General features: G+C 39.6%; 1 protein-coding gene across 3 annotated transcripts in view; it reads left to right on the top strand.

Annotated features, from left to right (window-relative positions):
• ARHGAP20 (Rho GTPase activating protein 20) overlaps positions 1–17,343 on the top strand; it is a 150,875-nt gene that overhangs the window by 45,193 nt on the left and 88,339 nt on the right. The gene's annotated exons all lie outside the window — the stretch shown is intronic.

The following is a 17,343-nucleotide window of genomic DNA, read 5'->3' as shown; positions in this document are numbered from 1 at the left end:
TGCTTAGCTAGTGCCTTAGGTGGATTATCTCATTTAATCTTCACAACTACTCTGAGAGGTAAGCATTAATACTTCTATTTGACAGACTGGTAAAATACAGTTTAAAGGGCTTAACTAACTGGCCAAAGCCACATAGTCTTGAAGCAAGCAGACCAGGTTTCAAACTCAGGTCTGTCTGACTCCAGAGTTTATGTTCTTAACCCTCACCTCTTAGCGCTCCTTCCCCACACCTTCAGCCCTAAACACTTCTATGGTTTATTTACCTCTCTTTGCCTTAAATATATTTCCCTTCTGCTTCTCCACTTAGAGAACTACTTCAGGGCTCAGTTGAATTTGTGCTTTTTGACACCTTTCCTGGCCAGATTTTCCTGTCTTCCTTCCCCAAGCTCCCCTGACTCCTCACACTAAATTCCCATCATTTTTCATTTAAGCTATGTTATATCTCTCTCACCATACATTGTAATATAATCATATCTTATCATCTCTCTCAATGGCCGGTGACTACCTCACAGCCAAATTTAATTTGTTATTCTTTTTCCCATTGCTCCAGCCTACATTTATAGTTCCCTTCTATGATATTCTAAAAATCTTAGAAATTTAGAACTGTGATGGATTTAACACAAAAAAAGAAGATTTAACTCACATCTTTGAGGACCAAAACTTGAAAAACTATTACATGGCTGGTAACTGCTGCTTTCCTTAATAAAATAAATCCTGAGGAGACTATCATTCCCATTATAACAATGAGTAAAAGCCATATAATCTTCATAATTATAACTTTTCTTGAACCCATTAGTGAACTGAGTTTGTAAGACAACCAAGTGAACTAAACTCCAAAGAGTGACAAGTCCCTCTGAAAAGAGATAGGACTCACAAATTGTTTCACTTTTAAAAGAGCATAAGATGAAGATATTGACCATCATCAAAGTGGGTAAGAAGAAATCTACTAAAAGTTTAATGCATTTCTTAAAGGCCAAGTTTGGGCTAAAGTATCAGTTTAAAGAACACAGAGGGAGTTAACATTCACTTGTAGGCTCTTTTTCTTGAGCCCCCACTAGTTTCCTCACAGGAAAGATTAGAGGTAGGTCAGAAGATGGAAAAGAGCCCACCTTAGTAGCACAGGCATACAAAAGTTGATTGGTTGCCCCTAGGAGACAGGTATGAAATACTGCCTTCTTCCTCAGAACCTCTTTTCATATTAAGCAAAAGCCTTAAGCCACCGAGGGAAAGATAGAAAATCCTCTCACCCTCAGGGACCAGGTGAAATTCCATTGGTTCCTGGGGAGGGATATAAGCAAAACCCATATGCCTCTTAGAATTGAACTTCTCCCTCACCTATGGGACTCAAGCAGATATCCACTGCTTCTGGATCATCTACCCATATGGAAAAGGAAAGGAAAAGGACCAAGAAAAACCTCTTGGTCCCAGGATTCTGCACCAATACAAACCAAAGGTCTGCTGTCACTGAGGGAGAAGCTGGAAACTTGTTCAAGAGCTATCACAGATTCAAGGTAGAATTTGGCTGCTATAGGGATTGAGGAGGGGCAGAAGATCCTACCTCAGAGGCCCGGGTGCATAGACTTTGCCTAAAATTGAGACAAATCAGAAGGACTGAGAATCCCGCATGCTCTTACCAAGAGCCTGATGCTGAGTAACAAACAGTAGGAGTCTACTGCTAGGACAAGAACAAGAGCTGGCAAGAACCGCCCCCCACCCCCCGCCACAAACTGCAGGCATTCAGGGACTGCTAAAAGATGACAATGGAGCAGGAACACTGAGAAAAACTCTCCAGTATTCCAGGCCTCACACTAAGCACAAGGCAATAGCAGTCCATCACTAGAAGAATCTGAAGCCTGTGGTACACTGAGTTTAAAGATAGCAACAACAAAACCCAAACCCAGCTCAATGACTGACTAAATTGACCCAAGCTCCCATGCTAATGGCCTAACAAAAGAAGAGGCATATCCATTTATTTCCATGAGAAAACTCTAGATTCCTCAGTCTCTATTGTTCTTCTATTAAAATGTCCAGTATTCAATCAAAAATTTTACAACACGTTAAGTAGCAAGAAAAAAAGCCACTGTTGAAAGATAAAGCAGTCAACTGGACTTAGAGATGAACCAGATGTTGGAACTGTCAGATAGGGACATTTAAAACAACTATGATTAATATGTAAAGGATCTAGTGGAAAAGGTGGACAACATTCATGAACAGATGGGAAATTTTAGCAAGGAGATGGAAACTGAAAAAGAGTCAAGAGGAAATCTTGAATATAAACATGTGATATCAAAAGTGAGAAATTCTTCAACAAGGTTATCCACAGACTTGACATAGCTGAAGAAAGAATCAGTAAACCTGAAGATGGATTAATAGAAATTTTCCAAAGTGAAACACAAAGAAAACACATGTGAAGCATCCAGGAGCTGAGGAATAATACCAAACAGCCTAACATACATGTAACTGGTCCCATAAGAAGAGAGAGGAAAATGGGACAGAAAAAATACTTGAAGATACAAATGGCCAAGAGTTTTACAAAATTAATAAAGAAGCTCGGAAACTCTTAAGCTGAATAACTAAACCCAAATCCTTCTACATTGGTAGTCAAAGGAGAATATCCAGGCAGGGAGGGATGGCTAGAACTCTCAATTCAGTGTCTTAACACTTTACTTGCAAAAACCATTGAGGATCTTTCTCTAGTTATCACTGCTATCATCACATTGGCAGTTTAAGATTCTGAGCCATTTGTACATGTAGAAGTCTTCCTTTAGTGCCAGCATCAACAGCAAGAGCAGACTAAATGGGATTACCTAAGCAAGACACAGGAATTCATTTCTCAATCTGTGTTCAATGTAAATGGGAAACATTTCTGCTGTCAGATGTTCAACTGAGGGGAAGAAATGTTCTTCATCAGTTTTCACTGTACATACAGCATAGTAAAAGCTCTGGAAAATAGGGAAGTAAAGAAACCTCTTCAATCTCATATTTCCCTTAGGTTCCTTTTTCTTGATCCTCACAGAACATAAGCTCTAGTAGGGATAGGTATTTTGTTTGTCTCATTCACCTCTTAGAACAATGCCTGGTAACTGTTAATATATTCCAGAAATATTTAAGTGACAACTATGTGTCAGGCACTTTTCTAGGCATTTGGTTATATAGTTATCCTTGCTTTCATGGAATTTACAATCTAGTGGGGAGACGTGGATAGCAAAACACACAAACAAATGAGGGTATTGGAAATTAATACCTAGTGTGGGGGGAAAAAAAACAGGGCAATTAGAGAGTGACTAGGTAGGATAGCAGGGCAGGCCTCCCTGAGCTGGACACCTGTTAACGTCCCATGGAAGATAATCAGAGAAATGCTGGGCCCTGAGGGAGTAACATAGCATTAGAAAATATCATTTCTAAATTAGAACTTTTTCTTTCCTCTCTTTCTCCTGGTCATCTCAGTGCCAACCCCTAGGAGCTCCGTGTTTTTATAAGGCACCAGATCAAAGAGTGAGAAGTCAGAGTCAGGAATTATCATCCACTTCAGAGACCTGCCTCTTCCCATGTCACTAGCCTTGACAGTATCTGCCACCTTCAGAGAAGACCCATGACTGTCTATGAGGGGCTTTACAAGACCATAACAAAATAAACATTCATCATCATAATTCATTCAGCAAATTTTCATTGAGTTTCCTGTGGCCAGGCACTGCTAGGAACACAGCAGTGAATAAAGCAGACAAAACCAATTGTCCTCATGGAGGGTGGGACCCTGATTTTGTTCTTAATATTTGGGGCACTTTAAGCTCTGGTTCTAGAAGAGAAGAAGGCTTGCTCCCCACCTCTCCTTTTGTTTTCTTCTCTTTCCAAAGTCTGTCTACTTAGCTTCCTGGTTATAAAAAGAACAGAGTATAGATAGCTCAAATGTAGTTAGTTCGACTCTGTTTTTTATGGGATATTGACACTCCCTATAGATCTCCAGAGTTGAGGTCACTGGGGGAGCTTTTTCTGAAGAATGAGAAAGGTGAAACTTCCATTGGAATTTGTGTTCTGCTTAAAGCTTTATTCTCAGACCTTCTCTGAACCCCTATAGACAGAAACCTCTGGAATTTATTCCCAATATAATTTTATTGGGAATGATAGAAACAGTAGAGCACTTTCCCAGTAACCTCTTTTTCAGTTGAGGCCTCTATGTCAGGGAACATTGTTTTAGCACTTGTTCTGTATGGTCAGAGAAAGCACCTTTAGCAGTGCGCTAAAATTTTCACAGTCTGGAAATAAATCAGGCCACATGTGTGCTTGCTCAGCTCTACCAACACAGATGCAATGCGTGCTTTCTGCTTTGTTAAGGCAATGATGTCATTTTAGCTGTGTGAAAAATGACTTTAAAATGTGGTTTGGTTTTAGTTGAGCTGTCGAATTTTATTTTGTCTGGCTTTTAGTTTGTGGGTTTCACACTTGAACATGCACCAGCAGTTATTTATAAGTATTCTGTTTATTACTAACGTTTTAAAAGACTTTGAATAAAATATAAATTAAGACATTTGTTACTTAGCATTAATTTATGATCATTGTGATTAATCTCTTGATGATTTGATCATGAGAAAAAAAATTGAGAATGATGAAAGGATTTTTAATATGATGAGTTCAATATGATGGTTCCCATTAGTGTCCAGTTGGTGAGTACTTTAATGCTTCTTGTTTTTCTTTAGTCCAGTTTGGATTTCAATTCAGTAAACTTTTGTGGAGTGTATGCTAGGCTTGGTATTTTGTAAGGAGCAAAACTGAAAGATTCGCCCTTGCATGGGGGATTAGAATTCCGAAACCACGCTGGGCATCTTAACACATGCTTTTGTACATGTGCACACAGACGAAGTCTTGGAGTCTGAATTAGAGTCTGTTAATTTGGGCAAGAAAAACAGTTGGTTAAGGCTTTTTCTAATATCTTTTAGCTTCTTCTCACTTTTTGGAATGCTTTGATCACTAGAAGCCCCTATGACTGAAATTGCGTGAAGTCAAATATTCATCTTTCTGGAATTCTCCTCCCTTCGTCTTTTATTTTTATTTAGGAGCATTGATGGAAAAGCATTCCAGAAATAGAGTGATGTGGCTATAAAAGTGAGACTAGAATCATATAGTAGGTAGGGAACAAGAACATAAAGTAGGGAACAAGAACAAATAAGCAGATGGGTCTGCCTTCCCTCGGGAGAGTTAAGTTACTTTATGCAGTGCTCCACTGGGTTACTGGAACTGTGGTAATCATCCGCCAGAGGAGAGGAGAACTGTCTTTCCCACTCCTACCCTATTCCAGCTAAAGAGTATTAGTATCAACATAGATTCAGAGAAAAGTGGCTTTAGGGTTTGGTTTTGGTTTCTGAATGATCCAGGTAAATTGAGTGATTTCTCCACTTTACTTTTGTTTGTGGAGAAGAACCTAAAGACACTCTTTTGTTTGTTTAGCTGTTCATTCCACAAACATTTGAGTCCTCTGTACCAGGCACAGTTCTAGAAACGGGATTAGAAATAAGACATGGAGAGCGGGCCGGGAAGATGACGGAAGAGTAAGACGCGGAGACTACCTTCCTCCCCACAGATACATCAGAAATACATCTACACGGGGAACTGCTCCTATAGAACACCTACTGAATGCTGGCAGAAGACCTCAGACCTCCCAAAAGGCAAGAAACTCCCCACGTACCTGGGTAGGGCAAAAGAAAAAAGAAAAAACAGAGACAAAAGAGTAGGGACGGGACCTGCACCACTGGGAGGGAGCTGTGACGGAGGAAAGGTTTCCACACAGTAGAAGCCCCTTCCCGGGTGGAGTCTGCAGGTGGCGGAGGGGGGAAGATTCAAAGCCGTGGAGGAGAGCGCAGCAACAGGGTTGCAGAGGGCAAAGCGGAGAGATTCCTGCACAGAGGATCGGTGCCGGCGAACACTCACCAACCCAAGAGGCTTGTCTGCTCACGCTCCGGGCCTCTCGCGTGAACACAGCCTGAAGGGATTAGTCCACCACGGCTAGCCGGGAGGGAGTCCGGGAAGAGGTCTGGACCTGCCAAAGAGGCAAGAGACTTTTTCTTCCCTCTTTGTTTCCTGGTGCGCGAGGAGAGGGGATTAAGAGCGCTGCTTAAAGGAGCTCCAGAGATGGACGCGAGCTGCGGCTAACAGTGCAGACCCCAGAGACGGGCATGAGATGCTAAGGCTGCTGCTGCAGCCACCAAGAAGCCTGTGTGCGAGCACAGGTCACTCTCCACACCTCCCTTCCTGGGAGCCTGTGCAACCCGCCACTGCCAGGGTCCCGGGATCCAGGGACAACTTCCCCTGGAGAATGCATGGCATGCCTCAGGCTAGTGCAACGTCCCGCCGGCCTCTGCTGCAACAGGCTCGCCCCGCACTCCGTGCCCCTACCTCCCCCAGGCCTGAGTGAGCCAGAGGCCCCCAATCAGCTGCTCCTTTAACCCCGTGCTGTCTGAGCGACGAACAGATGCCCTCAGGCGACCTACACACAGAGGCGGAGCCAAATCCAAAGCTGAACCCCGGGAGTTGTGCGAACAAAGAAGAGAAAGGGAAATCGTTCCCAGCAGCCTCAGGAGCAGCGGATTAAAGCTCCACAATCAACTTGATGTACCCTGCATCTGTGGAATACATGAATAGACAACGGATCATCCCAAATTGAGGAGGTGGACTTTCAGAGCAAGATATTTTATTTTTTTCCCCTTTTCCTCTTTTTGTGAGTGGGTATGTGTATGCTTCTGTGTGAGATTTTGTCTGTATAGCTTTACTTTCACCATTTGTCCTAAGGTTCTATCTGTCTGGTTTTTTTTTTTTTTAATTACAAAAAATTGTTTTCTTAATAATTATTCTTTACTTTTTATCTTAATAACGTTATTTTATTTTTTCTTACTTTATTTTATTTTATCCTCTTCCTTCCTCTCTCTCTCTCTCTCTCACCCTTCTTTCTCTTTCTTTCTTTCTTTCTTTCTTTCTTTCTTTCTTTCTTTCTTTCTTTCTTTTTCCTTCCTTCCTTCCTTCCTTCCTTCCTTCCTTCCTTCCTTTCTTTTCTTTTCTTTTCTTTTCTTTTCTTTCTTTTCTTTTCTTTTCTTTTCTTTTTCTCCCTTTTATTCTGAGCCATGTGGATGAAAGGCTCTTGGTGCTCCAACCAGGAGTCAGTGCTGTGCATCTGAGGTGGGAGACCCAACTTCAGGACACTGGTCCACAAGAGACCTCCCAGCTCCATGTAATATCAAATGGCGAAAAACTCCAAGAGATCTCCATCTCAACACCAACACCCAGCTTCACTCAATGACCAGCAAGCTACAGTGCTGGACACCCTATGCCAAACAACCAGCAGAACAGCAACACAACCCCACCCATTAGCGGAGAGGCTGCCTAAAATCATAATAAGGCCACAGAGAGCCCAAAACACAACACCAGATGTGGACCTGCCCACCAGAAAGACAAGATCCAGCCTCATCCACCAGAACACAGGCACTAGTCCCCTCCATCAGGAAGGCTACACAACCCACTGAAACAGCTTTAGCCACTGGGGATAGACACCAAAAACAACAGGGACTACGAACCTGCAGCCTGCAAAAAGGAGGCCCCAAACACAGTAAGATAAACAAAATCAGAAGACAGAAAAACACACAGCAGATGAAGGAGCAAGGTAAAAACCCACCAGACCTAACAAATGAAGAGGAAATAGGCAGTCTACCTGAAAAAGGATTCAGAATAATGATAGTAAAGATGATCCAAAATCTTGGAAATAGAATAGAGAAAATGCAAGAAACATTTAACAAGGACCTAGAAGAACTAAAGATGAAGCAAGCAACAATGAGCAACACAATAAATGAAATTAAAAATACTCTAGAAAGGATCAATAGCAGAAGAACGGATAAGTGACCTGGAAGATAAAATAGTGGCAATAACTACTGCAGAGCAGAATAAAGAAAAAAGAATGAAAAGAACTGAGGACAGTCTCAGAGACCTCTGGGACAACATTAAATGCACCAACATTCGAATTATAGGAGTGCCAGAAGAAGAAGAGAAAAAGAAAGGGACTGAGAAAATATTTGAAGAGATTATAGTTGAAAACTTCCCTAATATGGGAAAGGAAATAGTTAATCAAGTCCAGGAAGCACAGAGAGTCCCATACAGGATAAATCCAAGAGGAAACATGCCAAGACACATATTAATCAAACTATCAAAAATTAAATACAAAGAACACATTAAAAGCAGCAAGGGAAGAAGAACAAATAACACACATGGGAATCCCCATAAGGTTAACAGCTGATCTTTCAGCAGAAACTCTGCAAGCCAGAAGGGAGTGGCAGGATATATTTAAAGTGATGAAGGGGAGAAACCTACAACCAAGATTACTCTACCCAGCAAGGATCTCATTCAGATTTGATGGAGAAATTAAAACCTTTAAAGACAAGCAAAAGCTGAGAGAGTTCAGCACCACCAAACCAGCTTTACAACAAATGCTAAAGGAACTTCTCTAGGCAAGAAACACAAGAGAAGGAAAAGACCTACAATAACGAACCCAAAACAATTAAGAAAATGGGGATAGGAACATACATATCGATAATTACCTTAAATGTAAATGGATTAAATGCTCCCACCAAAAGACACAGACTGGCTGAATGGACACAAAAACAAGACACATATATATGCTGTCTACAAGAAACCCACTTCAGACCTAGAGACACATGCAGACTGAAAGTGAGGGGATGGAAAAAGATATTCCATGCAAATGGAAATCAAAAGAAGGCTGGAATAGCAATTGTCATATCAGGTAAAATAGACTTTAAAATTAACACTATTACAACAGACAAAGAAGGACACTACATAATGATCAAGGGATTGATCCAAGAAGAAGATATAACAATTGTAAATATTTATGCACCCAACATAGGAGCAACTCAATACATAAGGCAAATACTAACAGCCATAAAATGGGAAATTGACAGTAACACATTCATAGTAGGGGACTTTAACACCCCACTTTCAGCAATGGACGGATCATCCAAAGTGAAAATAAATACGGAAACACAAGCTTTAAATGATACATTAAACAAGATGGACTTAATTGATATTTATAGGACATTCCATCCAAAAACAACAGAATACACATTCATCTCAAGTGGTCATGGAACATTCTCCAGGATAGATCATATCTTGGGTCACAAATCAAGCCTTGTTAAATTTAAGAAAATTGATATTGTATCAAGTATCTTTTCCTACCACAACGCTATGAGACTAGATATCAATTACAGGAATAGAACTGTAAAAAATACAAACACATGGAGGCTAAACAATACACTACTTAATAGCGAAGTGATCACTGAAGAAATCAAAGAGGAAATCAAAAAATACCTAGAAACAAATGACAATGGAGACATGATGACCCAAAACCTATGCGATGCAGCAAAAGCAGTTCTAAGAGGGAAGTTTATAGCAATACAATCGTACCTTAACAAACAGGAAACATCTCAAATAAACAACCTAGACTTGCACCTAAAGCAATTAGAGAAAGAAGAACAAAAAAACCCCAAAGTTAGCAGAAGGAAAGAAATCATAAAGATCAGATCAGAAATAAATGAAAAAGAAATGAAGGAAACGAGAGCAAAGATCAATAAAACTAAAAGCTGGTTCTTAGAGAAGATAAGGAAAATTGATAAACCATTAGCCAGACTCATCAAGAAAAAAAGGGAGAAGACTCAAATCAATAGAATTAGAAATGAAAAAGGAAAAGTAACAACTGACACTGCAAAAATACAAAAGATCATGAGAGATTACTACAAGCAACTCTATGACAATAAAATGGAGAACCTGGAAGAAATGGACAAATTCTTAAAAATGCACCACCTGCCAAGACTGAACCAGGGAGAAATAGAAAATATGAACAGACCAATCACAAGCACTGAAATTGAGACTGTGATTAAAAATCTTCCAACAAACAAAAGCCGAGAACCAGATGGCTTCACAGGCGAATTCTATCAAATATTTAGAGAAGAGCTAACACCTATCCTTCTCAAAATCTTCCAAAATATAGCAGAGGGAGGAATACTCCCAAACTCATTCTACGAGGCCACCATCACCCTGATACCAGAACCAGACAAAGATGTCACAAAGAAAATTACAGGCTAATATCACTGATGAACATAGATGCAAATATCCTCAACAAAATACTAGCAAACAGAATCCAACAGCACATTAAAAGCATCATACACCATGATCAAATGGGGTTTATTCCAGGAAAGCAAGGGCTCTTCAATATACGCAAATCAATCAACGTGATACACCATATTAAGAAATTGAAGGAGAAAAACCATGTGATCGTCTCAATAGATGCAGAGAAAGCTGTCAACAAAATTCAACACCCATTTATGATAAAAAACCCTGCAGAAAGTAGGCATAGAGGGAACTTTCCTCAACATAATAAAGGCTATATATGACAAACCACAGCCAATATCATCCTCAATGGTGAAAAACTGAAAGCATTTCCACTAAGATCAGGAACAAGACAAGTTGCCCACTCTCACCACTCTTATTCAACATAGTTTTGGAAGTTTTAGCCACAGAAATCAGAGAAGAAAAAGAAATAAAAGGAATCCAAATTGGAAAAGAAGAACTAAAGCTGTCACTGTTTGCAGATGACATGATACTATACATAGAGAATCCCAAAGATGCTACCAGAAAACTACTAGAACTAATCAATGAATTTGGTAAAGTAGCAGGATACAAAATTAATGCACAGAAATCTCTGGCATTCCTATACACTAATGATGAAATATCTGAAAGTGAAATTAAGAAAACACTGCCATTACCATTGCAACAAGAAGAATAATATATCTAGTAATAAACCTACCTAAGGAGACAATGACCTGTATGCAGAAAATTATAAGACACTGATGAAAGAAATTAAAGATAATACAAATGGTTGGAGAGATATATCATGTTCTTGGATTGGAAGAATCTAATTGTGAAAATGACTCTACTACCCAAAGCAATCTGCAGATTCAATGCAATCCCTATCAAACTACCACTGGCATTTTTCACAGAACTAGAACAAAAATTTTCACAATTTGTATGGAAACACAAAAGACCCTGTATAGCCAAAGCAATCTTGAGAGCGAATTAAGGAGCTTGAGGAATCAGCCTCCCTGACATCCGACTATACTACAAAGCTACAGTAATCAAGACAGTATGGTACTGGCACAAAATCAAATATATATCAATGGAACAGGATAGAAAGCCCAGAGATAAACTCATGCACATATGGTCACCTTATCTTTGATAAAGGAGACAAGAATATACAGTGGAGAAAGGACAGCCTCTTCAATAAGTGGTGCTGGGAAAACTGGACAGATACATGTAAAAGTATGAGATTAGATCACTCCCTAACACCATACACAAAAATAAGCTCAAAATGGATTCAAGACCTAAATGTAAGGCCAGAAACTATCAAACTCTTAGAGGAAAACATAGGCAGAGCACTCTATGACATAAATCACAGCAAGATCCTTTTTGACCCACCTCCTAGAGAAATGGAAATAAAAAGTAAAATAAACAAATGGGACCTAATGAAACTTCAAAGCTTTTGCACAGCAAAGGAAACCATAAACAAGACCAAAAGACAACCCTCAGATTGGGAGAAAATATTTGCAAATGAAGCAACTGACAAAGGATTAATCTCCAGAATTTACAAGCAGCTCATGCAGCTCAATAACAAAAAAACAAAAAATCCAATACAAAAATGGGCAGAAGACCTAAATAGACATTTCTCCAAAGAAGATATACAGACTGCCAACAAACACATGAAAGAATGCTCAACATCAGTAATCATTAGAGAAATGCAAATCAAAACTACAATGAGATATCATCTCCCACTGGTCAGAATGGCCATCATCAAAAAATCTAGAAACAATAAATGCTGGAGAGGATGTGGAGAAAAGGGAACACTCTTACACTGCTGGTGGGAATGTAAATTGATACAGCCACTATGGAGAACAGTATGGAGGTTCCTTAACAAACGACAATAAGAACTACCATATGACCCAGCAATCCCACTACTGGGCATATACCCTGAGAAAACCATAATTCAGAAAGAGACATGTACCACAATGTTCATTGCAGCTGAATTTACAATAGCCAGGAGATGGAAGCAACCTAAGTGTCCATCAACAGATGAACGGATAAAGAAGTTGTGGCACATATATACAATGAAATATTATTCAGCCATAAAAAGAAATGAAATTGAGTTCTTTCTAGTGAGGTGGTTGGACCTAGAGTCTGTCCTACAGAGTGAAGTAAGTCAGAAAGAGTAAACCAAATACTGTATGCTAACACATATATAAGGAATCTAAGGAAAAAAAATAAGTTCATGAAGAACCTAGGGCTAAGACGGGAATAAAGACACAGACCTACTAGAGAATGGAGTTGAGGATATGGGGAGGAGGAAGGGTAAGCTTTGACAAAGTGAGAGAGTGGCATGGACATATATACACTCCCAAACGTAAAATAGATAGCTAGTGGGAAGCAGCCGCATAGCACAGGGAGAGCAGCTCGGTGCTTTGTGACCACATAGAGGTGTGGGATAGGGAGGGTGGGAGGGAGGGAGACGCAAGAGGGAAGAGATATGGGAACATATGTATATGTATAACTGATTCACTTTGTTATGAATCAGAAGCTAACACACCATTGTAAGGCAATTATACTCCAATAAAGATGTTAAATGTATATATATACATATATATATATATAAAAAAGAGGAAATAAGACATGGATCCTACCTTGCTATACAGTGTAAAGTGCTCACTGGGTGCTCCATCCAGTTGGGGAGACATGGCATACAGGTAGAAAATAAGTAGAGAACATGAAGGATAATATATACTTAAGTGTTAAGTAACACATTTGTAGTACTTCAGTCAACAAATAATAATGACACCTGTTATGAGTCAGATACTGTTAATATACCAAGATACAGATTTTTTTTTTAAGTTTCACATAATTTCTGTTTAGAGAGGAGAAGGATCAAGTAATGTAGGTAATTTAAACATAAACTAAAATTTTTCCTGTTCTCTGTGACCTTTTAGCAAATAGTGTTTTCATTGTGACCAATTTCAACCAGAAAAAATAGACAAAGATCATGTACTATGAGAAAAACTAGATGAAAAGCACTGCAAAACTGCCACTTCTGTCCAAAATTTAATGCCTAATCCAAAGCCTACTTGCTTTTTTGCATCAGGAAACCATTGTTCCAGGCCTGACTTTTAATAAGTAATTTTGTGACCTTCAGCAAATCACCTGATCTTTTTATGCTGAAGTTTTTCTCTTTTGTCCTAAACCTAACTCTCTGAAAAACAGATCAAATGCTGACTCCTCTGTGAAGGTTTTTCAGATCTCCTCTCTTCCTCCTTGTCCACCCTCTTCTTCCCACTTCACCACCTACTTGTTTTGAAGGACACTTTCTGACTCCTAAATTCCCTTAACATTTGAGTTATACCTCTTTTCTATGATACATACCACTTGGGGCCTTATAGTGTATCATTTTTACATCCAATTTCACTACTTTCAATACATCTAGATGCCAACCAATGGTGCCTGGTCAACTTAAAGGATTTTTTGTGTTTGTTTTGTTTGTTTTTTGTTTCAGTGACAGATGCCAAAGTTTTACAGGGTAAAAAGAGTGTTATATTTCATTCAGGTATTTGCACCAGTGATGACAGTCCCAGGTTAAAAGTATTAATAGTTGGAAATTAGACAGTTTCTTATACAGCAGTAACTATAAAAATTGTTTCTCTTAACAACTTAAAAATCTGTATCACAACAATTTGTTGACAGTATGTATTGTATATGTTCCGTATAAAGCTTGTATTTTAAGGCTTGGGTTAACTTTTGTTTGAAATTGGAAAGTGTATTAGATTTTCATGTTTTCAAGAGTTAACGTCAGGGGACTTCCCTGGTGGCACAGTGCTTAAGAATCCTCCTGCCAGTGCAGGGGATGTGGGTTCGATCCCTGGTCTGGGAAGATCCCACATGCCACGGAGCAACTCAGCCCCGTGCACCACAACTGCTGAGCCTACGCTCTGAAGCCCGCAAGCCACAACTACTAAGCCGTGTGCCACAACTACTGAAGCCCGTGTGCCCAGAGCCCATGCTCCATAAGAGAAGCCACCACAGTGAGAAGCCCACGCACCCCAATGAAGAGTAGCCTCCGCTCACCACAACTAGAGAAAGCCCACGCACAGCAACAAAGACCCAACACAGCCAAAAATAAAAATAAAATTGAAAAAAAAAAAAGTTAATGTCAGGATTAAATATCCCAGCATAGGCTTTCTTGAAGCACTTGAGGTATATTAAGTCAGCCCTATCTAAAACAAACTGCAGCATTTTTAAGTGTTATTGTTTTTATTCTACCTACAATTAGTACATTTTAGCACAGTAAGACAAACAACCAGGTTATCTGGAAAGCTCAGAATTTGTGGCACTTTTATCAAAAAGTGAATTTGGGGCACTTTTATCAAAAAGAGACAAATGAGAATATTGCTATTGACAGCAGAGATTTACTTATTTATAAAGCATTTTGTGTTGTGGTATGGGACCTAAGAGCATATTCCTTTGTGTGGAATCTTAATTACTGGTGTCCATAACAACTGCTAGATCCTATTATCAAGGATTTAGTCATATATATGTACATATATGACTGACTTTGGTAGACAGGATGGTTGTTCAGTCACAGAGATTGGAACAAAAAGCATGTTGGGCTTTTTGGTAGTTTATTCAAGGCTTTCATGTACAATGTACTTTCTTTTTTTTCTTTTTTGCGGTTCGCGGGCCTCTCACTGTTGTGGCCTCTCCCATTGCGGAGCACAGGCTCCGGACGCGCAGGCTCAGCGGCCATGGCTCACGGGCCTAGCCGCTCCGCGGCATGTGGGATCTTCCAGGACCAGGGCACGAACCCGTGTTCCCTGCATCGGCAGGCGGACTCTCAACCACTGTGCCACCAGGGAAGCCCTACAATGTACTTTAAAAAATTTTTTTCATAGTCTTTTTTTTTTTAAACATCTTTATTGGGGTATAATTGCTTTACAATGGTGTGTTAGTTTCTGCTTTATAACAAAGTGAATCAGTTATACATATACATATGTTCCCATATCTCTTCCCTCTTGCGTCTCCCTCCCTCCCACCCTCCGTATCCCACCCCTCCAGGCGGTCACAAAGCACCGAGCCGGTCACAAAGCACTGTGCCATGCGGCTGCTTCCCACTAGCTAGCTACCTTACGTTTGTTAGTGTGTATATGTCCATGACTCTCTCTCGCCCTGTCACAGCTCACCCTTCCCCCTCCCCATATCCTCAAGTCCGTTCTCCAGTAGGTCTGTGTCTTTATTCCTGTCTTACCCCTGGGTTCTTCATGACACTTTTTTTTTCTTCTTAAATTCCATATATATGTGTTAGCATACGGTATTTGTCTTTTTCTTTCTGACTGACTTCACTCTGTATGACAGACTCTAGGTCTATCCACCTCATTACAAATAGCTCAGTTTCGTTTCTTTTTATGGCTGAGTAATATTCCATTGTATATATATGCCACATCTTCTTTATCCATTCATCCGATGATGGGCACTTAGGTTGTTTCCATCTCCGGGCTATTGTAAATAGAGCTGCAATGAACATTTTGGTACATGACTCTTTTTGGATTTTTGTTTTCTCAGGGTATATGCCCAGTAGTGGGATTGCTGGGTCATATGGTAGTTCTATTTGTAGTTTTTTAAGGAATCTCCATACTGTTCTCCATAGTGGCTGAACCAATTCACATTCCCACCAGCAGTGCAAGAGTGTTCCCTTTTCTCCACATCCTCTCCAGCATTTATTGTTTCTAGATTTTTTGATGATGGCCATTCTGACTGGTGTGAGATGATATCTCATTGTAGTTTTGATTTGCATTTCTCTAATGATTACTGATGTTGAGCATTCTTTCATGTGTTTGTTGGCAGTCTGTATATCTTCTTTGGAGAAATGTCTATTTAGGTCTTCTGCCCATTTTTGTATTGGATTTTTTGTTTTTTTGTTATTGAGCTGCATGAGCTGCTTGTAAATTCTGGAGATTAATCCTTTGTCAGTTGCTTCATTTGCAAATATTTTCTCCCAATCTGAGGGTTGTCTTTTGGTCTTGTTTATGGTTTCCTTTGCTGTGCAAAAGCTTTGAAGTTTCATTAGGTCCCATTTGTTTATTTTACTTTTTATTTCCATTTCTCTAGGAGGTGGGTCAAAAAGGATCTTGCTGTGATTTATGTCATAGAGTGCTCTGCCTATGTTTTCCTCTAAGAGTTTGATAGTTTCTGGCCTTACATTTAGGTCTTGAATCCATTTTGAGCTTATTTTTGTGTATGGTGTTAGGGAGTGATCTAATTTCATACTTTTACATGTATCTGTCCAGTTTTCCCAGCACCACTTATTGAAGAGGCTGTCCTTTCTCCACTGTACATTCCTGCCACCTTTATCAAAGATAAGGTGACCATATGTGCGTGGGTTTATTTCTGGGCTTTCTATCCAGTTCCATTGATCTATCTTTCTGTTTTTGTGCCAGTACCATACTGTCTTGATTACTGTAGCTTTGTAGTATAGTCTGATGTCAGGGAGGCTGATTCCTCAAGCTCCTTTTTTCATTCTCAAGATTGCTTTGGGTATTCGGGGTCTTTTGTGTTTCCATACAAATTGCGAAATTTTTTGTTCTAGTTCTGTGAAAAATGCCAGTGGTAGTTTGATAGGGATTGCATTGAATCTATAGATTGCTTTGGGTAGTAGAGTCATTTTCACAATGTTGATTCTTCCAATCCAAGAACATGGTATATCTCTCCATCTATTTGTATCATCTTTAATTTCTTTCATCAGTGTCTTATAATTTTCTGCATACAGGTCATTGTCTCCTTAGGTAGGTTTATTCCTAGATATTTTATGCTTTTTGTTGCAATGGTAAATGGGAGTGTTTTCTTGATTTCCATTTCCGATTTTTCATCATTAGTATATATGAATGCCAGAGATTTCTGTGCATTAATTTTGTATCCTGCTACTTTACCAAATTCATTGATTAGCTCTAGTAGTTTTCTGGTAGCATCTTTGGGATTCTCTATGTATAGTATCATGTCATCTGCAAACAGTGACAGTTTTACTTCTTCTTTTCCGATTTGGATTCCTTTTATTTCCTTTTCATCTCTGATTGCTGTGGCTAAGGTTTCCAAAACTATGTTGAATAAGAGTGGTGAGAGTGGGCAACCTTGTCTTGTTCCTGATCTTAGTGGAAATGCTTTCAGTTTTTCACCATTGAGGATGATGTTGGCTGTGGGCTTGTCATATAT

This window comes from Pseudorca crassidens, chromosome 9 (assembly GCF_039906515.1).
Source record: "Pseudorca crassidens isolate mPseCra1 chromosome 9, mPseCra1.hap1, whole genome shotgun sequence".
NCBI lineage: Eukaryota > Metazoa > Chordata > Mammalia > Artiodactyla > Delphinidae > Pseudorca > Pseudorca crassidens.
Note: the sequence above shows the minus strand (reverse complement) of the source record. Positions and strands in the feature narration are given on the sequence as shown.